Genomic DNA, 22,305 nt, shown 5'->3' with positions numbered 1-22,305 from the left:
TATGATACTAGTTGACCCGACAGACGTTGTCTTGCATGATATTTCAAGCGATTAGTAAAGCAAAGTATGAAAGTACCGACTGCAGCGCCATCTGGCGGGCTGATTTGTGAATCTAAACCATTCCCAGATCCCCTTGAACACACACAAAAAATTTCATCAAAATCGGTCCAGTCGTTTGAGAGAAGTTCAGTGACATACACACTCACAGAAGAATTATATATATAAAGATGTGATAGGACTATTTCTATTTCACGTCTGCAAATATCTTTCTTTTAAAATTAAGGCTCGAAAAATATTCGTGTGCGTTCTATGAGATTCACTCAAAAATTGTCGCAGGAAACTGCCAGTCATACAAAATTTATAAACATTTTAACAGTTTCGGTATAAATATATTTCTATAGAGGTCAGTTGTCTAGACATCCTAGCGAGAAATCGTGATTACATTATATATGTAAATATTTACATCCTATTAATTTTTGTGCCAATTTAACTAATTATGTGGTGAATTTTCGTCGCTATTAAACAAAAAAATATAAAAAGCGTTTCTCACGAAGCGACATGTGCGATGTATTAAAAAAATTGTTTGAAAAACTTTAAATTGAAAATCTGTAAAAGTCCGCCGGCATTTTTTCATGAGGTGGTTGTTAATAATAAATTTCCCTGAAATAAGCAAATTCCTTTTTAACTTCATTTTATGTCAGTTATTAATCATAATTTAAGTCCCTACAGATTGATTTTTTTTCGATCGATCACCAAGGCTAAGCCGCGGCAAGATATTTGATACGTTCTTAAGGATGTTCCTTTCGCATCTCTTGGAACGCGTGAGGCCATCGATTATTCAACCGACTTATATATTAAATATCCGCACTTTTTGACATCCACTTAAACAGTTTAAAAAAAATATTATACAACATGAATAAGAAAGTTTCATAGCTAGTTCGCTTAAAATTACTTTATTAGGAATTATATTTATGCTTGGATTGAAGCAATTCTCTCAAAAAATTTATTAAAATGAAAACTATCTAATATATTTATTTTCTGTAAAGTCTTTGACCTCATTACGTTCTGTCGTATTTCAACGCTCCCATAATAACGAAATTATTTCCCGAGGTACATTTCCACGTGTTTATAATGTGCGTTCGTAAAATTTGAAGCGGATTTCGCAATGAATAATGTATGGTATTATAAATAACATTTTGTCAATATTTGGTAGGACCGTCGAAAACACATAACATCACAAACATGTCATTTCCGCGCCATCCTTAAATGGCCATAGGCTTATAAACTTTGACTGAGCCACGAAAGTCTTGGTATAAACTTAAAACGGGTACAAAAGATTAATAATAATTCATTTTTATTTGGTTCATTCTCAATTAGTTGTAAGAGCAGTGTTGGCGTAGTGGCTTTAGCGCGGACCTCTCAACCCTACTCGTGAGGTAAAATAACGGCCGTATAGCAATGTACTTTGCGTATCTTTCGTGAGCGCAATTTAACATTTGGTCGTAGAGTAATGGAATATTACTTTATAAATATTATATATATATATTTTCATCGCGAGGAAACTGGCGGAAAATGACAATATAACCATAATTAGACGGCGTGAGTCCGTTTAAAAAAATTTAAGAAGGAACCGATCTTGGAATCCATCAAGAATCCAGAAACCCGAGGCTGATATCAATAAATTATTGAACTTTTATCTTTGTATATTGTCCTATGTTCAAGTATAAAGATGCCTAACTTTAGATATATGTATAATATATATTAAAGCAAGTTTATAATGTAATAAAATCAACATTTGCATCTATGTATTTACTATTTACTCATCACGACAGGCGCCGCCAGTTTACTGCTACTTATATTTTACGATTATGATCTTATACGACATAAAATCGAAATGACTTACAATTTTAAAGTTCAAATATTAATTTTAAACATCAAAAAACAGGGCGTTTAATTGTAAAGTAACAATATTAAGCTACTGCCCTGCGAATCTGTAACTCACATTTCGAACTCACACAGCGGTTTTCGCATCGGCGGTCGCTCTCAAATCAGTCGTGAAGCAATCATTTTATGATTTGGCATTCTGATTAACAATAAACTACAAGCTCCCACCTTTTCACTGTGTGAGTACGAAAAGTGAGTTACAGAATCGCAGGGCAGTTCAAAACACAGAGCTAGATGTCGCTGACTTAACGCAAAAATAACTAAAATTAAAATTAACAAGATTTCATGCGTTTTAAAATCTTACCTATTGGTTTCTCCTCCGCACGTCTTCTTGAAAGAATTCGTCACTTCCATATACACACAGAATTAGGGAAGGTATAAATTTACAAACGCGATACTAGACTAGTGGAATTTGCGACGGTTTGGTCCCCTGTAACAAGATAAAGTTAAATTTTAATATCTAGATTTCATGGACAAGCAATGTTAAAACTATATACACAAAGTTCAATAGATATCCTATAAAATTGTTTTGTAAAAAATCGATCAGCTTATCTAATCCCTATTTTATTAAAATAACAATACCATTTTACTATGAACATGTATTTATTAAATATTGACGTTCTTAAATGTACATATTTACCAATGTAATTGAATAAAATTCAAGTAATTTTCTTTTCAGTTATGTATTGACAGGCAAATTATTTTTGTTCAATAGTATGTATTACAAAATTTAAGCCTTAATATAATGCATAATGTATAAATATTATGAATGATTTAAGTCTTATATTATACTGTTTTCTATCTTTGCTTTGGGTTCTTTCAAACGTTTTTAATTTAACGCCTAAAGCTACCTTCAGGAATGGCTAGAATTCAAATATTCATGATAAAGAATTTTCATATAAATCCGACCCTCATTTCCACGAAAAATAACAAGAGATGGATAGCTTGCACCAACTGAAGTGCGATTTCTCGGATCATTGGATATGACTTTCTATCATATTTTTTTAAAGTTTGTAGTGTTTCACAGATATTTTTTGGCCTGATATTTCTTTATGAAACAACATTACATAGATCGCAGAAAATAATGATGTCCGGCTTTGCACCAATACACTTTCTGTCTATGTGCGCCTCCAACACAAGTTAAGGAAGACATTGTGCGAAAACCAGCATGTCTCAAATCCAAAAATTTATTACATGTGTCATACAGAAGGCTAGACCTAATAGTCAATGAAATCAAAATAATTAATGATACGGACCCATATAGAGCTGTAGCGCCACTGATTTATTATTACTATTACTATTTACTAGCAGACTCAGTCAAGCGTTGCTGTGGCTAAGGTTTTTGTTATATTACATAGTAGTAAACTATTCAAGGGAAACGGTAGGAGAACACCAGTCATGGAGACCACCATGCTTTTTTGGTGGTTATGCCATGAAATTGTAGCTTATGTGAAATGTTGGTGTAATGTCCTGCTTCTTGGAGTGTTTTACGGCTCACCAACACCACAACACTTGTACAAACGTCCTACACACAACCGCTCCGTTCGGGTGTCGGATTACGACTGACAGTCTGACAAGTGACGTAGGCGCATGAGACAACCAAGCAACACTTTATTTAGTCAATACACTACATCCCTTTTTTGTTTTATTTGTTTTTATTGATTATATCTCTCTGATTACTCATTAATGTAACTTGGATGTAATGTGATGGATTTTACATGAATCAAACATAATTAATAAAATTAAAGTTTTATGCAGCTACACTAGGGTTAAGTTCCGACATTGATTTCCTCGTCGTTAACTTCATTTCTTTTTAGACATTCCATTCCCCTTGAACTCTTTTCAAATGTACAACGTCCCTTCTTCGAGTTTGACCGGTTTCATCGTTTCTTACCGTGATATCTCCTCCTTTCGTGATTTCCACCGTGTGTGTATCTGGATTTATTTATTTTATTTTTATTTATTTCCTTTATTCCTATTTTTATATACACTATGTCTCCTGGTATTATCCCTTTTCCCATTTGTTTTCTTTTTTTTTTTCTATCCTTAACCTCAGTGTCTTATGCTGTCCTCTCTATTGTATCGTTTACCATAGGTAATTTATCTCTAAACTTTTGAAGAAAAGTTCTGATGAGGTTCTTCCAGTAACAGAATGTGTTGTACATGGTTAAATATTCCAGTAAACTTTCCTTTCAGTCTTTATTTTCAGCTATACTTATTTCAAGACGTTTAAGTATAACACAGTTTTGTCTTTCGACCTCTCCGCTTTGTCGCAGCCAATATGGTACTGTATTGAAAAGAATAATGTTTATTTCTGTTAGAAATGATTTAAACTCTTCGCTGAGTAACTGTCTTCTATTATCTGCAGTTATTGATTTCCTAATCGATTCCTTTAAGTTTGGCTACAATTTCAGTAGAGGTAATTTTGCGACAAATCTTCACTTCTTTATAATATGTGGTCACCACTTGTAATGAATTGCAATATCAATCCAAAGCACTTCTGGAAACTCACGCCGTTTTATCGGGTTTGGTGGACATGGTGCAGATACAAGAGTACATCCTTTACAGGCTTTAACAATTTTATCAGCCTCTGTCGCATCTAGGCCACCAGACTTTCGTACGAAGTCTCGCCTTCATTGACACGATACCGGGATGTCCCTCGTGAGCTGCATTCAAAACTCTTTTACGAAGTGCCGAGGGAACCACAATTCTCATTCCTCTCAATAATATACCCTCATGAAAACAAAGTTCATTTTGTAAGATTTTTAACAACGTCACGTCGTCGTTCCATATGTTCCGATATAAACCCTCTTTCACGTTTAGTATTTCCCTATCGTCCATTGTGCTATCTATTATTTCTTTAATATAAACAGCACGAGGTCGGGCAAACTCTACAATATGACAAATGTGATTGTCTTCCAATTTTATCAGGGATTTCTCCGCATTTTTACTTATTTGTTGTCTCGACAATGAGTCGGCGATATTGGTTTTCCCTGGTTTGTAAACTATTTTATAGTCGTAAGATTGTAAGCGCATAACCCATCTCTCTATCCCTGCACATGGTTTAGATTTAGGACCAAATATTACCTCCAACGGCTTGTGATCTCTTATAAGTTCAAATCTTTTACAATAAAGGTATATGTGGAAATGTTCCACCGCCCACACGAGAATTAACGCTTCTTTTTCTATCTGGCAATAGCAGCGTTCACAATCAGTCAGAGTTTTGTGGCCATATGCAATAATCCTGGGCTCACCTTTGAAATTACTTTGAACTAAAACTCCACCTAAATCCACTGGACTAGCATCTGCTATGACAATCGTACGATCGCTAACATTATAACACCCTAAGCTAGGAATATTTGTCATGATTTCCTTCAACGACTTAAAATAGCCCTTTTATTCTGGTCCCCAGTTTTCGGTTAGGTACATGATATGCCAAACATGAGTCTCTTGTATCTGAATAAGCCTTTACTGGTTATAAAGGTGGGTGTTTATTGAAGCAGGATCTATTTCAAGTTGGTGAAATGCGTCTTTAATATCCAATTTTGTAAATACTTTTGCATTTTTTATTTTAGGTAGCAACTTGTCCATCGTCGGCAATGGGTAATTTTCTCGTACAATGGCTCCATTTCCTTCAGCACCGGCACTACAGGGGACCCCATTTAGAAGAACCCACTATCGGCTCTATAATATCCCTATGTTTAAGTTCTTCTTCCTGTCGAAACGACCTTTCTTTTGTTCATGTCTATATTATTATAATATTTCCACTTTTCGCTTCAACGTCTGTTTCGTTCGGCAGTATTGTCTGAAATGCCACATAAGACCACACTTTAGGCATTCTTTATTCCTTGCTGAGCATTTTGCATCATTTTCAGCATGTCTAGGTTTACCACATCTACCGAATCCATGAACAAAATTCTTTAATTTATCAAAGTTCCTTTTAAATTTACTATCCATTCTGTTTACTTCTTGATTCTCATTTGATTTCAGTGGGTTTTTAAACTCGTCTAATTGTTTATTAACAACTTCAAGAGTATTTGCTTCGGTGATTACTTGCTCTAATGTAATTTCATCCCCAATCTATGATATCGTTTTTCTCAGTTCGGGTAGATAACATTTTTTCGTTATTTGGTCGATAATGTTTTCATCTTTGTCGGCAAACTGAAATTTATCAGCTTGTTTTCCCAGTCTCACCACAAATTATTTTTTTTTTCGTCAGGTTCTAGTTTAAGGAGCCAGAAAATATGTTTCTCGTATATTTTGTTCTGTTTTGGTGCAAAGTAGGCATCAAGTTTAGATATTGCTACTTCAAACACGTCTTTGCCTTCAGTTGGTTCGACTTCAGCTCCAGGAATGTTGTAAAACACTTCCTGTAAGTCTAGCCCGCCGAAATGTAGAAGAGAGGCCCTTTTCTTTACATCTTCGTCAATGTTATACGCTTCGAGGTAAATGAATAGTGCTCGTTTCCATCGCTCCCATCGTGCACCCATTGAGGTAGATTTACCGTTACAGTCGAGCTTTTCCAGTGAAAGGAGTGACATCTTTGGGGCGACCAGGAATTATCAATTTAATGATTCAGATATCTATGTATCTGCAGTTAGATTTGATCTCAGATGCTTCCATCTCGTATCAATTTAATGATCGGATTATATTTTTATCCGCATAAAGCCGTTCATACCAACAAACGTATAAATTGAATTATCAGATTTTTAATCTGCTAAGTTAGTACCCACTAACGTACAATAATAATTTTAATGTAAAGCTTTTATTTTATTTATTGGTATCAATTTAATGATCAGAATTTTAATCTGCTTTTATTTTTATTTACTGAAATCAATTTAATGATCAGAATTTTAATCTTTTTTTATTTTTATTTACTGAAATCAATTTAATGATCAGACTTTTAATCTGCTTTTGTTTTTATTTACTGGTATCAATTTAATGATCAGACTTTTAATCTGCTTTTGTTTTTATTTACTGAAATCAATTTAATGATCAGACTTTTAATCTGCTTTTGTTTTTATTTACTGGTATCAATTTAATGATCAGACTTTTAATCTGCTTTTGTTTTTATTTACTGGTATCAATTTAATGATCAGACTTTTAATCTGCTTTTGTTTTTATTTACTGGTATCAATTTAATGATCAGACTTTTAATCTGCTTTTGTTTTTATTTACTGGTATCAATTTAATGATCAGACTTTTAATCTGCTTTTATTTTTATTTACAGATATCAATTTAATGATCAGACTTTTAGTCTGCTTTTATTTTTATTTACAGATATCAATTTAATGATCATACTTTTAGTCTGCTTTTATTTTTATTTACAGATATCAATTTAATGATCAGACTTTTAGTCTGCTTTTATTTTGATTTACAGGTATCAATTTAATGATCAGACTTTTAGTCTGCTTTTATTTTTATTTACAGATATCAATTTAATGATCAGACTTTTAGTCTGCTTTTATTTTTATTTACAGATATCAATTTAATGATCAGACTTTTAGTCTGCTTTTATTTTGATTTACAGGTATCAATTTAATGATCAGACTTTTAGTCTGCTTTTATTTTTATTTACAGATATCAATTTAATGATCAGACTTTTAGTCTGCTTTTATTTGATTTACAGGTATCAATTTAATGATCAGACTTTTAGTCTGCTTTTATTTTTATTTACAGATATCAATTTAATGATCAGACTTTTAGTCTGCTTTTATTTTGATTTACAGGTATCAATTTAATGATCAGACTTTTAGTCTGCTTTTATTTTTATTTACTTGCATCAATTTAATGATCAGACTTTTAGTCTGCTTTTATTTGTATATACAGGTATCAATTTAATGATCAGTTGGGTTCCAACTGCTTTGAGTAGATACTCCCTTTTGTTTTACAGTAGTAATCACAACCACATAGTTTTAATTAATTTAGTGAACCAGATCCAATTTAGGGTCTTTGTTCAATATGCGTTAGTTAGGTAGACAGGTACCTACCGATTTAACGGTCAACGGTTGTAAATAAACCTTGCTATTATTATTATTTTTTTTTTTTTTGTAGACAAATAGAAACATCACTAAACACAAGCATAATCTTAGTATATATAAATTACTGGTCACACTGTTTGTCCGCTATGGACCCCCAATCCACCGAACCGACACCAATCAAATTTGCACACCGTGTGCAGCTCGATCCAACTTAAAAGATAGGATACATCTCAATTTATACCCGCAATATTATTCTATTGCAAAATATTTGTTCCTTATCTAACAGTCACCACTCTAACAGATGGCGCTGTGCTAAAAGTACCAACGTTTCACATAATTCTTTCAACGTTTCTACAATTTAATGGCATAACCACCATAAAGCATGGTGGTCCCCATGACTGGTGTTCTCCTACCGTTTCCCTTGAATAGTTTACTACTTTGTAATATAACAAAAACCCCAGCCACAGCAACGCCTGGCCGGTCCACCAGTACAATATATTTCTATCACTATGTAGGTAGGTGCTACAAAACAATCGTACATTCAATGTAGGAACCCGTAGTTTAGCTTAGCTGAACCTATAGGTAATTATTTGTGTATATCCTTAGCTCACTAATTGCAGAGGTTTGTTGCTTACTGTTTAAATGTAGGTACGACAATATTAAATATTGTAATACAAGCAAGACATTTATGAAATATGAAAACAATAAGTACCTAAGTGCTGTTCATATTTCCCGTCAACAATAAAATTATCTACATTCGTTCAGAAGTCAAGATGCAACTGTTTCTGCTATCAATAGCTAATGATTAAAACAACCGGGTCATAGTAAATTATAGGCAAAGTACTCTGGGAATGACGTCACTTGTTTAGTGCACCGTATCTTTCCCTTTTTTTTTTTTTTTTTTACTTATGTGTACTCACTTTTTTCCTCGTCGCCACATGTAATGTCCTGCTTCTTGGAGTGTTTTACGGCTCACCAACACCACAACACTTGTACAAACGTCCTACACACAACCGCTCCGTTCGGGTGTCGGATTACGACTGACAGTCTGACAAGTGACGTAGGCGCATGAGACAACCAAGCAACACTTTATTTAGTCAATACACTACAGTTGGTACTTTCAAGTTTCAACACAGCGCCATCTGTTAGAATTGTGACTGTCAAATAATTAACAAATAAGTTGCAATAAAATAATTTTGCGGGTATAAATTGAGATGTAAGCTATCTTTTAAGTTAGATCAAACTGCACACGTTGTGCAAATTTGATTTAAATCGGTTAAGTAGTTTAGTAGTCCATAGCGGACAAACAACGTGACGCGTTATTTATATATACGTATATTAATATATAGTTTGCATCGGCAAGGGGTGCAAAAAAAAATTATATTACATTCATATCAGATTTCATATCAAACATGTGGTTGAAATATGACAATGTGCACACATCATAGGTTGAGTTAGTCTAGTTTAGTAGTCTGCCGGCTAGGGTATCTAATAAAACAAATGAGCATTGCCATAACATGACGTCATATGAAACGCACCGTATTACACGGTATCGAAGCAACAGCTGATACTATTTGTGGAGTGCATCTAGGGCGGTGCGTGATTTACTGCACATTGTCTATTAAAAGATCGCTCTATATGCGTTATACCAATGTTCGGTACACGTCAATTGTTTATTTTAATATTACCTCCCAATTTCACTCATTTGTTTCACTTACAGCATGAGTTGAAAAGAATTCTATTCTATATATTATGCACCAATTTTATTGATAACAGATGTCAACACATTTTGTGCAATTCAGTATTTATGAATGAATTACAGCAGAGATTCATAAACTTTTATATAAATTACGTGTCACGTTGTTTGTCCGACTGTAGAACCGATTTCAATCAAATTTGCACACTGTGTGCGGTTTGATCTAACTTAAAAGATAGGATAGCTTAAATCTCAATTTATACCCGCAAAATTATTTTATTGCAACTTATTTGTTAATTATTTGATAGTCACAATTCTAACAGATGGTGCTGTGTTGAAAGTACCAGCGTTTCACATAAGCTACAATTTAATGGCATTACCACGAAAAAACCATGGTTATCCCCATGACTGGTGTTCTCCTACCGTTTCCCTTGAATAGTTTACTACTATGTGATATAACAAAAACCTTAGCCACAGCAACGCTTGGCCGGTCTCCTAGTATATTATAAATAATAGTTTTATTCGAAGGCACGATCGTACACAATAGTATTAATTGTGTATTCAATTCAAATTACATTGATTCAGAAACCAACAGTGGTTAGCTTGCAATTGTAATGTATTCATTATTCATGGTCTGTACCCTAAAAATAAACATTATTTTAACCCCTTTAGGAATGCACGCGAATAGCTTCTATTTGCCTGTAAAATTGTTTAATGAACGTGATGCATAGGTTTCACAACTCAGTTTAAACAGTGCAAATTAATACATTTAATCATCAAAGCATTACTAAGCTTTGAATAATGACAATTATTGATGCATATTCCGCAAGATGTTTAGAGAAAGCTCATAATGAACATCTGCTGACAACAGCTGTTCAGGAATCATCCTTCAGATAATATATTCGAGATAGACGCTGTCAAACGTGCACATGCACTAATAAATAATTTAAAAGACCGCCTTTTAGCCGATTAGAGTGACGTTAAAAGAGTGGGTGTAGTGTTAGCCTAATGGCTTCAGCGTGCGACTCTCATCCCTGAGGTCGTTGGTTCGATCCTCGGCGGTGTACCAATGGACTTTCTTTCTATGTGCGCTTTTGACATTCGCTCGACCGGTGAAGGAAAACATCGTGAGGAAACCAGCTTGCCTTAGACCCAAATAGTCGACGGCGTGTGTCAGGCACAGGAGGCTAATCACCTATTAGATTGCCGAATTATCATGAAACAGATACAGATATCTGAGGCCCAGACCTAAAGGGTTGTAACCGAACTGATTTATTTTATTTCTTTTGTTTTTAAAATTTTAGTGGCTCGTATGAAAACAATATGATATTATTTGAGCATAGTATCACGAGAACGTATTGATAACATCAACATATAATATCTGTTAGTTTTTTAGAAGACACACTTTTCATAGTTTTAGAGCTAAGTAACTCAGGTCGCAGTTCTTGGATTATAAATTATTAAGTACATAAAGATCATACATAACATTATGTACTGTACTATACACACATAAATTTACTGTTGTAGTCTATGAATTGAAGCGATGTTATGGTTGTCTCTTGTTAGAAAACTCATAATAAACCAAAGCAATAAAACCTGAGTGGCGCTGACAGATCCAAGCAAGCTAAGTTTAAACGTCGTTAACTTTGAAATTCGAACAATTGAGGACTTTGAATGACAAGTTTGTGACGTCAGTTGGCTGGGGGTATAGGTGCTATTAGACCACAAGCCCATGAACAAAAAATACCTGTGAAATGACCCAACCTGAATTACGCTTAGAAGGCTGTTACTATATCTGAAAATAGCTCTGAGCACTATGCCGTCATTTCTGAGCGGTACATGTGAGTACGTGAGTGAATGGACTTTCTCAGGTACAATGGGGGAATTTCGACTAATTATTAATGTACGGCTTTGTTATAAGTGTATAGATGATTAAAAATAAATGTCGAAAAACCTAGTGCCGTACAAAAGTGATGGTGCCGGAAGTCGGTGCAAATTTTTAATTCGACGACAGTTGCAGAAGCAATATAGGTCATTTATTACTGTACGGCATTTGTGTGATTCCTTTTGGACACATATACAGATACTTTACCCGTAAACGCCGTACATATTCCCAGCGGACCGTTCGAAAGCCAAGGGTCGCAACATATGTCTGATTAGCATATAGGTGATGATGATATGAAACAACATAACATTAAATGATCTTGAGAGTACTTCACAAATAGATAACATTTTCCAGCATGCCGTACATTTTTTGTGGAACACATAGGTGTATGGGGTAAATTACTTTCCTCAGAAAAGAGTCATTTTCCGGTGACTTTTATCTGTACGGTAATAACACAGGTTATTAATACTTTAGACAATCTTCAATAAAAGATAAATGCCGTACACTTTCGATAGTCCGCTACCACCGCCTACCAATACAGGGCATCCCAAAGTTATGGGAAATCAAGGGAAAGTACCTTAAATATCGTAGATATGGTATTTTACTAAAAGAAGACTTTATGTTATTTTTAAAAGTTATTAATTCTGCATTCAAAGATTTTTTAAAAATTACTTGCCTCGTCTGGGAATCGAACCGACTTAAATGTAAAAAAAAACACCCCTACTTTTATGATGCCAATCGAAAGAATGGCCAAAAACTAATAACTCTTCTTAAGTAACATAGTATTTTAAAAGAAAGTAACAGCGTGAATATATCTTTTTAATCAAATTAAAAACATTATCTATCGTATTCGGCCTAAAAAAATCCCCTACGAGTCTGTTACTTTAGAAAAGTTATTATATAGGTTATATAGGTTTTGGCCATTCTTTCGATTGGCATCATAAAAGTAGGGGTGTTTTTTTTTTAATTTAAGCCGGTTCGATTTCCAGACGAGGCAAGTAGTTTTTAAAAAATCTTTGAATGCAGAATTATTAACTTTTAAAAATAACATAAAGTCTTGTTTTAGTAAAATACCCTATCTGCGATATTTAAGGTACTTTCCCTTCATGTCTCATAACTTTGGGACGCCCTGTATTATATTTTTATTTTTGTTAAAAATATTTTTCCTTTACCTCTCTCTGCTGGTACGATAAGGCTGTAAATATACATTACAGCCTTATGGTAGTATACTCAGATATGTACAGTTATTAATGACCTTAAGGGACACCTCAAACGTCGTCGAAGTTTTTATCAGCTGTAAAGAATAATCTGGAGGAAAATGTACGGCATCTGGTTTTTTTTGTTTACTTATATTTGTTACATATAAAATAACAATAATCTTTGAAAATATTACTCCCCATACTACTCTAGGAGCATTTGAAAAGTCATCTAAATTTCGGAAATTTCATATATTTTTTATCATAATATTTTTATTTGTTACCATTTATAATGAACGGCTATAATGTACAACGGTAATATTTAGTAACATTATGTAAAAAAACAAGTTGCCGTACATTATTCTCTGATCTTACAGCAGTAAGAACTTGGTAAATCCTGAAATTTCGATAAATATTTAATTACACAAATATTAACTATAATATTTGGACGGCATAATTATAAAACATTATTGTCCGTGTTAAATAATATTTTGAACATGTTGCCGTACATTTTACAATGACCTTAGGGTATATGGGTGTAGGGGTAGAGTTCCGACCCTTGGCTTTCGACCGCTCCGCTGGGAATATGTACGGCGTTTACGGGTAAAGTATCTGTATATGTGTCCAAAAGGAATCACACAAATGCCGTACAGTAATAAATGACCTATATTGCTTCTGCAACTGTCGTCGAATTAAAAATTTGCACCGACTTCCGGCACCATTACTTTTGTACGGCACTAGGTTTTTCGACATTTATTTTTAATCATCTATACACTTATAACAAAGCCGTACATTAATAATTAGTCGAAATTCCCCCATTGTACCTGAGAAAGTCCATTCACTCACGTACTCACATGTACCGCTCAGAAATGACGGCATAGTGCTCAGAGCTATTTTCAGATATAGTAACAGCCTTCTAAGTGTAATTCAGGTTGGGTCATTTCACAGGTATTTTTTGTTCATGGGCTTGTGGTCTATATAGGCATACGAAAGCTTTTTAAATCAAGTTAAGGAAGAAAGCGCAAGAAAAGCTTTTATCATTTTACTTATTTGTACAGAAATAGAGTTAATAATAACGGTAACAATGATTCTTTCTTCATTTTATTAGTTCTTGCTGCGTTATTAATCTATCTTTGTAAACTTTTTATGCATTAAAGAATTGCATTGTACTCACGGAGTTGAAAACTACGAATACAAACAGAAATTCAATTAAAAAGTGAAAGATGTGATTTATCATGTTTTCCTCTCTGGAAGGTTACTGAGTTCCTACTTCATTTACTTCCGCGAGAAACTATTTCCGCTCAAAACTCATTTATACCATGATATATTCATTTTATTTGAATTACATTTATATTTACGTACAACTGTATCAGACAACTATATTCAGAGCTTTAATTTACATTTTCTACGCAAAAATCAAACTACTATAATTAGATAATATGGGTAATTTGTGGGTGTTATCTTCATTATTAATAAAAAGATCACTTAAGATCCACTAACAAATTTCGATGGTAATTATTATTTAAAAAGTCGGTCTGTGATACAGTTGAGTGAGCTACATAAGTTGTACGCCTGCTTTAGTCATACTAAGTTCAAACTCAAACTCAAACTAAAAATATCTTAATTCATGTAGGTAAACAAGTACACTTATTGATGTCTTATATTCGCACGCTTGAAGGAATAACATATTGAATTTGCTTCTCTTTGAACTATAATATCTCCGGCATAAAATATGTACCTAATGTTCTTAGCTATGACCAAATCGTGGGAATAACGAAAACAAAATATCTTATATACCGTCTGTCCCTATTTATTCCCCCAAAGGAAGTAGGACACGTATCGAGTAGGCGGGGGTCAGCGGTGGTGCAGCAAAACGCACAATTAGGTCGGAGGTCACTGTGCTTTTCGGCCGTAACCACTCTACGTTATTATCATACTTTTACTAGCCACGAACATCATTTATGAATTAAAGAAATTCCGATATCCTTCATACATTCTAAGCCTGCCGAACGTTTATTTATTTCGTTACCTTATACAAAAACATACATATAAAAAAAGCAGGTTACATTAGTTATAAGGCAACGGGTGGCCTTATCGCTAACGAGCGATTTCTTCCAAGAGCAATAAAAAAAGAAACACCTACAGAGGCTAAAGTACAAGAAGTGCATAAATAATTAACAAAAAAAACTGAAAATAATTGAGAGGCAATTAATATATATATTAGTAGTAGCTAATTACGAGGCAGAAGATAATGATCAAAAAGAAGATTTTTAAATAAATTTCAAGACTGACCTCTTCTGATATCAATTGGTAAGGAATTACATAGGAAGATACTTTTCAGGATGTACGATGCAGCATACGTTCATAGGCTTCACCAAAGAACTGTATAATTAATAACTGTTACATGCAAATATTTCATACTACAGACCGCCCAGGGCACGGGTTTCTCGTGAACCGTAATCTTTGACAGATTATACACGTAAATCTTCTTCATGAATCACTCTATCTTCTGGTGAAAACGGCCATCTTATTATTGCTGAAAATCCATGCAGTAGTTTTTGAATTTATCGCAAAGAGACAGCCGCGGCAGAGGACTTTGTTTTAATATTGTGATTTTCACAAAAACTCCTTGTTTGTCAAAAATTATTACAGGACAACGCCAAAGTAATATTTGGGAAAGATAACGGAAAATTGCCGACTGGATTTCAACTCTTTTGGACACTTTTCACGAATATAACATAGTGAAGATAACCCGTTAAGTTCATTTAATTTGTTCGGGATAATATTTGTATGTAGACAATTACTTTAATACACGATATTGTTACAGATAAACTTGAATGTATAAGTTGTAACCAATATCAACAAAAATTTCTTCATTCAGAATAAAGTAGATTATATTTCCATATTCATTAGTACAACCACGTCTTGCTTATGAGAGCATGTCTGAACTCTCTCCAGTGAAGTGTCACCCGGGCCAATCACCCGCAAAGGAACGCTATGTTAGCATAATTCTAGTTCCCACACTTTGCTTTAGCGTCAAATTGATAATAACGAAATTCAGTCTCATTCTGGACTCAGGGTACGACAAAATAAGGCATTAGTATATTTATTTAAAATGTGGTGTATAATAAGTTTTCTATATTAATAAGAGAACATCTCTTGTTAATTTATTAAGAACACAATACACTCAAGTCAATACAATAATATAAATTCTCTCACAAACAAATTTAACAACATATAATAAACTCCATAATAACTTGCTTGATGCAATTTTACCCAATTTAAAAGGTATATTTTAATATGTAGGCAATCAATTCCTACAGATGTACACGCTTCAATCATTTATAACAGACCCTAACAAAAGAATTCGACCGTTTTTGAAAACCCTTGAGAAACTCATTCACTTAGCAATTTGTATTTACGATTGCAGCCTTTTCTATCGCATTGACCTTTACAATACTTGGTTATAAAGCTAAATGGTCCAACAGTCTGAACAAGAGAGGATTAATTGTTTAAAAATCAGGCTATGCAAAACCAGTTGTATTCTACTGTTTTCTCTAAGGTAAGTAAGAGTTGGTCTGGTAACGACCCGTCTCTTATCTATTAAAGGTAAATTAGAAAAAATAAACCGACTTTAAATACTTGTTAACGTAATATATCTTGGTAGCTATTTTTTTAATTAGCTTATAAGCTTATCAATAATGTTACATAGAAGGATAATGACGCAAGGGAGAAGTGGCTATTACCTTCTTCGTTTCTTTCATCTTTGTATCTTGTTTAATGGATAAAATATCTCAATTTTAAATAGTTATAGTACAAGTTTTTTAATTGTTATAAATTAATTATATAAAGCAAGTGATGACATTAATTTAACGAATAATAAATATAAAAGTGTTTTACGTCCAATATAACAATATATCTGTAGCGGCGAAGACAATGAGAAGTAGGCCGAGGGGCAAGTGGAATGCGGCGTAAAAATAATGGAAACACCACTCACCTAAAGTCCACAGTCTCTTCACCTGTCTTCGTGAGAGAAGACCACAAATAAATCTATATGCACTATAAGCGGAAGAAGCGTAAGCGCAAGCGAAAGCACACGCGTGAGCTCGCGGCGGCGGGTGAATCCTCTCTGCTGCGCGGGAGCATGTAGAATGCGGTCCCCTCCTTCTACACTTTAATACCGCAAAAGAGAAAGAGTGGTGTTTAGGGAATGGGTGCGGTAAGGATAGAGAATGTGATCAGAGAGGACTAAAGGAAACTGGATGGCGTGAACATTGCCCCCGGCCTAAAAAACCTTTAGGTTTTTTATAAAGAGATAATTTGTAATATTAAAGAAAAGAAATTATAATAAATAAAGCGGTTTTTTTTTTTTTTTGAAGCGGTTTCTAAAGCGGTTTGTAAACGGTTTTGTAAAGCGGTTTCTAAAGCGGTTTGTTAAGCGGTTTCTAAAGCGGTTTTATAAAGCGGTTTGGAAAGCGGTTTTGTTAAGCGTACTGTAAAGCGGTTTTATAAAGCGGTTTGTAAAGCGGTTTTATAAAGCGGTTTCTAAAGCAGTTTTGTAAAGCAGATTTACTGATTTGGTAATGGGCATAAACGCACAACAGGCCTTTTATAAACTCCTGTTGCGGTTTTTACTAAAACTACTCTACAAACTCCATCCTTTCCTGGATAGATTTCCATCACCTTTCCTAAAGGCCAAGAAAGTGGAGAAACATTATCTGTTACAATTACTACGATTGTACCTATTGTAACAGGATTGGCCTGTGTATTCCATTTTGTCCTGGACTGTAGCAAATGAAGATATTCTACCTTCCATCGGTTACTAAATGATTGTACCATACCATCCAGCAACGCAAATCGTTTTAAAAGTGAAAGTGGTTCATCATTTATTTTTATCTTTGCGGGTAGAAACTTTAATGGTGATGACATCAAGAAGTGAGCCGGAGTCAGTGCTGTGAGCTCAGAAGGATCTTCACTTAAAAGTGTAAGTGGTCGAGAATTGATTACAGATTCAATTTGGGTAAGAACAGTTAACATTTCTTCGTACGTGAGTAACTGCTCACCCACTACACGACGCAAATGGTTCTTAAAAGCCTTAACAAAAATTTCGAAGCAGCCACCAAAATGAGGACTTCGAGGAGGATTGAATTTCCACTGAATACGATTATTTGAAAGCTCAGTTGCAAATGTTTCACGAAATTCATTCGAATTTGTAAGTGTAAATATATCTGATAATGCATTTTTAGCTCCAACAAAATTCTTTGCGTTATCTGAATAAAGAACAGAAACCGAACCACGACGCGCAATAAATCGTTTGAATGCAGAAAGAAATGAACTAGTACTAAGGTCTGTTGTAAGCTCAACGTGCACGGCTCGAACCACCATACAAACAAAAATACAAAGATAAGCTTTCATAGAGCGGACTCCACGTTTTCGATAAGGAATAATTGAAATAGGACCAGCATAGTCTACAGCTGTATGAACGAAAGCATTAGATTCGTTTACACGATAGTCGGGTAAGTCACCCATGAGCGGTATCGTAGGTTGAGGATTTGCTTTGAAACAAAAGTTACATTTATGTATAATTGATCGCACTATGCTGCGGCAAGATAGTATCCAAAAACGTTGTCGGAGTATCGCCATTAAAGTAACTGGACCAACGTGACAGTTATGATTATGATAATAGGAAATAATTAACTCAATTATCCTATCCTTTTGCGGTAACAAAATAGGATGCTGGTGATCATACTGAAGATTGGCATTTTTTAGTCTACCACCAACCCTTATCAACCCATCAGAATCTAGAAAAGGACATAATCTTTGAATAGAACGTGAGCAGCGACCACTAGTTTTAATGTTATGGATAACATCAGAGAAGTATACTTTTTGTAAAACCTTAAAAATCTGTATTTCAGCAAAATTAATATCATCAGCAGAGATACTAGTAGATCTAGGAAGTCTTTTCAGAAAACGGTATATCCATACCACTGTACGGAGAAACAATAACCATGAAGAAACTCGATGAGACAGTTCTAAAATTGGGTTTGGATCACTCCACACAGTAGCGGGAATAGAAACTATTTTTCTTTCTTCTTCTACATCAACAGCTGTTTCAGAGTTAACAGAAGTGATTGGCCACTCAGATGATTCCAATTCTAACCATTTTGGGCCAGTGAACCAAATAGAATTATTCACAAATGCAGTGGGTGACATACCGCGAGATAGACAATCACTAGGATTTTGATCACCCGCAACATGATGAAATTTTTCAGGTCGAATATGAGAAACTATTTTTGTAATGCGCGTAGCAATAAAGGTCTTAAATCGGTGCGGAGATGCGGAAATCCAATGTAGTGCAACCATTGAATCAGTGAAACAAAAAATGTCATTAATGACGTGACGTTTCTTGTAAGTATCTATTACCCGCTGAGCTAGCTTAGCCATGAGTAAACATGCGCAAAGTTCTAGTCTTGCAACGGAAATGGTTTTAAGCGGAGCAACTTTCGACTTAGCACATACTAAGCGAATTATAGGCGGAGAGTTTAAAGGTTTATTTGTCTTTAAATAAACAGTAGTGCCATAGGCTTTTTCACTGGCATCCGCAAAGGCAATTATAGAAATTGTAGATTTTTCTTCAACCCCTAAATGTCGTTGAACACGTAGCTGTCGTAAACATGGAAGTTCCCGAATATAAACTTGCCAAACATCAACTATAGCTGAAGGAAGTGGTTCATCCCAGCCTATTTTAAGAAGGTGTAATTGTTGTATAATTAGTTTAGCGTAAAGTATGACTGGAGCTATTAGTCCTAGGACGTCAAATTGTCGTGCTATAAGTGACAAAATATTACGTTTAGTCACATGGTTATTATGGTTAATTGAAACTGCATACGTAAACTCATCAGTGGTTGGAGACCATTGTAAACCAAGAACTTTTAAATTATTTTCTGAACCATCAAAATCTATTTTTCCTAATTGATTATCAGAAGATGATAAATTTTCAATAAGCTCCGATGTATTGCTGGCCCATTTAACAAGTTCGAAACCCCCAAGTCTAACAAGCTCTCGAAGTTCTTCGCAAAGTTTTAACCCAAAAGGCAAGGAGGGCACAGAGTAACAAACATCATCAACGTACGTGTTATTTTCAATTATAGGAATAGCGTTCGGAAAACGTACTTTTTCATCATAGCACAGCTGGCGTAATACCCTCATTGCAAGGTAAGGACTACAGCGTAAACCGAAACAAACACGATTGAACTGGTAAACATGAAGCGGTGAAGTTGAATTAAAGCGAAACAAAATTTTTAAATATTTACGGTCATTTTCCGAAACGCACACTTGTAAGTACATTTGTTTTATGTCCGCAATAAAGGCAAATTTATACAAGCGAAAGTCTAACAAAATATTAAATAGATCACTTTGCAGACTATCTCCAGTATACAATATATCATTCAAAGATAAACCAGAAGATGTTTTTGCACTAGCGTCCATCACCATGCGCCATCTCGTGGAGGTCTTATCCAACCTCGCAACTGCATGATGTGGAATATAATAACCTTGATTTTTATTATCATTTTCCACTAATGAAATGTAACCCTTATTGATGTATTCTTTAATAATTGCATCATATTCCAAACGAAGTTCCTTTGATACTGACATTTTACGCTCAAGAAAATAAAATCGTTGTTTAGCCATATCATATGAGTCTCCTAAAACGGCTGGATTCTCTGAAAAAGGTAACATCACTGTATAGCGACCAGTGGAATCGCGAGAAACAGTATTTGTAAATATGCGTTCATTCTTAATAGCGTCTGGACTCAAAGGGACAGAACATTGCACCTCTTCTAAATGCCAAAACTTTTGAATTAAACTTTCTAACTGCGGCTGTTCAACTAAAGAACATAACGAAATAGCGGTACAACTGTTATAGTTATTGGTGCAATCAGAACTTAATAAGGGAACGTTTCCGATGATAATGTACCCGAATATTGTTTCGAAAGCGGTAGGAGTGCCAGGTGCGCCAGTAACACGGCCTGACAACATTATTTCGGCGTATTGCGGTGCACCAATAAGTATATCAACCTCTGAAGGATAAAAATAATTTTCATCCGCTAAGGTAATATTGTTCAAATGCTTAAGCGATGACATATTAATTTGTGACACCGGTAAAGAGTCTGTAATTTTGTCTATCGCAAAGGCATTCAAAGATAAAGAATTATTGTTAATCCGAGAAGACAGAACAATAGACACTTCTCCTATTATCGGATTTGACGCGGAACCAATACCCTTTACAAATTTATTAGAAAATTTATTAACCTTTAAATTTAATCTTCTGCAGCATTTCATTGTTATAAAAGTGCTTTGAGATGCACAATCAATTAAAACACGCACACTGTGTGGTTTACCATTTAAACCATATATCAATACTTGTGCCGTACCTAATAAACATGTATTATTACTTTCGGAAATAGCGGGCCGAATATTACAAAGCGAAATATTTGAGTTATTAATCGGCTGATTGTCGCTGCGTGCAGGTAAATAAGGTGTGTTATTAGCGGGAGGCACAGCAACCTGTGCAGTTGCATTGCTCATGCGATTCAAGTTATTAGGGTGAATGTTTTCTTGAGAAACCGTCGCATTACGACACAGCGTTGAATGATGTCTCATGCGGCAATGACGACAATTCCATGCAGACTTACATTTATTTAACATATGCGATAAACTTAAACAGTTAAAACATCCTTTATTGTTTTTGATAAAAGTATATTTATCCTCGATAGACAATTCTTTAAATGAATTACATTTATATAAATTAAAATGATCGATGCGTTTACAAAATGAACAAGAAGACTGCTTCTCTGTAAGCGAAACGAACGCACGCGACGAAACCGGTTTGTTATCAAATGTGCGAGTAGGATCCAGATGTTGAGCTATCCTATTATGTTCGCGTACGAATGCAATTAAATCTTTATAACTAGCTATTGTTGGGTTATTCATATTATGTAATTCAAAGGAACGAATCGTACTAGAATCTAATTTCTTACATGATAAATATAGTAAAATAAAATCAGCTAAATTTTCTAATTGTAATGATTCTAAACTTGATATTGCGGTGCAGTAATTGTCAAGAAACAGTTGTAAATTTTTATGTGAAGCGGTGGTAAGCGGTTTGAAGTCTAGAATCTTTTGCATATAGGCTGAACCTAAACTTCGTTTGTCATGGTATTTGTCTATAAGCGTTTGCCAAATTAAAGCATAATTTTCGGCATTTGGAATGATACCTGCGCAAACTGAAAGGGCCGAATCAGACAATTTACTGATTAAGTATTGAATGCGTTCATGATCTGTAAGGTCAGGGTTTTCGTGTATCGTACGTTTAAAAGATTCGTGAAATATTGGCCACTTAATGACATCACCATTAAACATCATCAAGTCTAACTTCGGTAAACGAAACGATCTACGTTGGGTATTTAAGTCGGACAAACCATTGCTACCTGCCACTGACTTGTTGAATTTTTCAAACATGTACTTAGAATGACAGTACATATCTTCAAATGCATTCATGCATTCAAAATTAACAGTGTATAGGGGATTAATTGTTAATTC

General features: G+C 34.5%; 1 protein-coding gene across 18 annotated transcripts in view; it reads right to left on the bottom strand.

The window, feature by feature from the left end:
* The window catches only part of LOC125057007 (muscle calcium channel subunit alpha-1), a 73,446-nt gene that overhangs the window by 37,806 nt on the left and 13,335 nt on the right, over window positions 1-22,305 (bottom strand). For 17 of the 18 annotated variants that reach the window (XM_047660396.1, XM_047660403.1, XM_047660402.1 and 14 more), the window contains exon 2: window positions 2,249-2,374. The exons of the other annotated variant lie outside the window; for it this stretch is intronic. The gene's annotated coding sequence lies outside the window, so the exon portion shown is untranslated. The remainder of the gene's footprint in view (window positions 1-2,248; window positions 2,375-22,305) is intronic. 18 annotated transcript variants of the gene reach the window in all.

The sequence above is a fragment of the Pieris napi genome, chromosome 16 (assembly GCF_905475465.1).
Source record: "Pieris napi chromosome 16, ilPieNapi1.2, whole genome shotgun sequence".
In the NCBI taxonomy this organism is placed as follows: Eukaryota; Metazoa; Arthropoda; class Insecta; order Lepidoptera; family Pieridae; genus Pieris; species Pieris napi.
The sequence above is the reverse complement of the archived record's forward strand: the minus strand, read 5'-3'. Positions and strand labels throughout refer to the sequence as shown.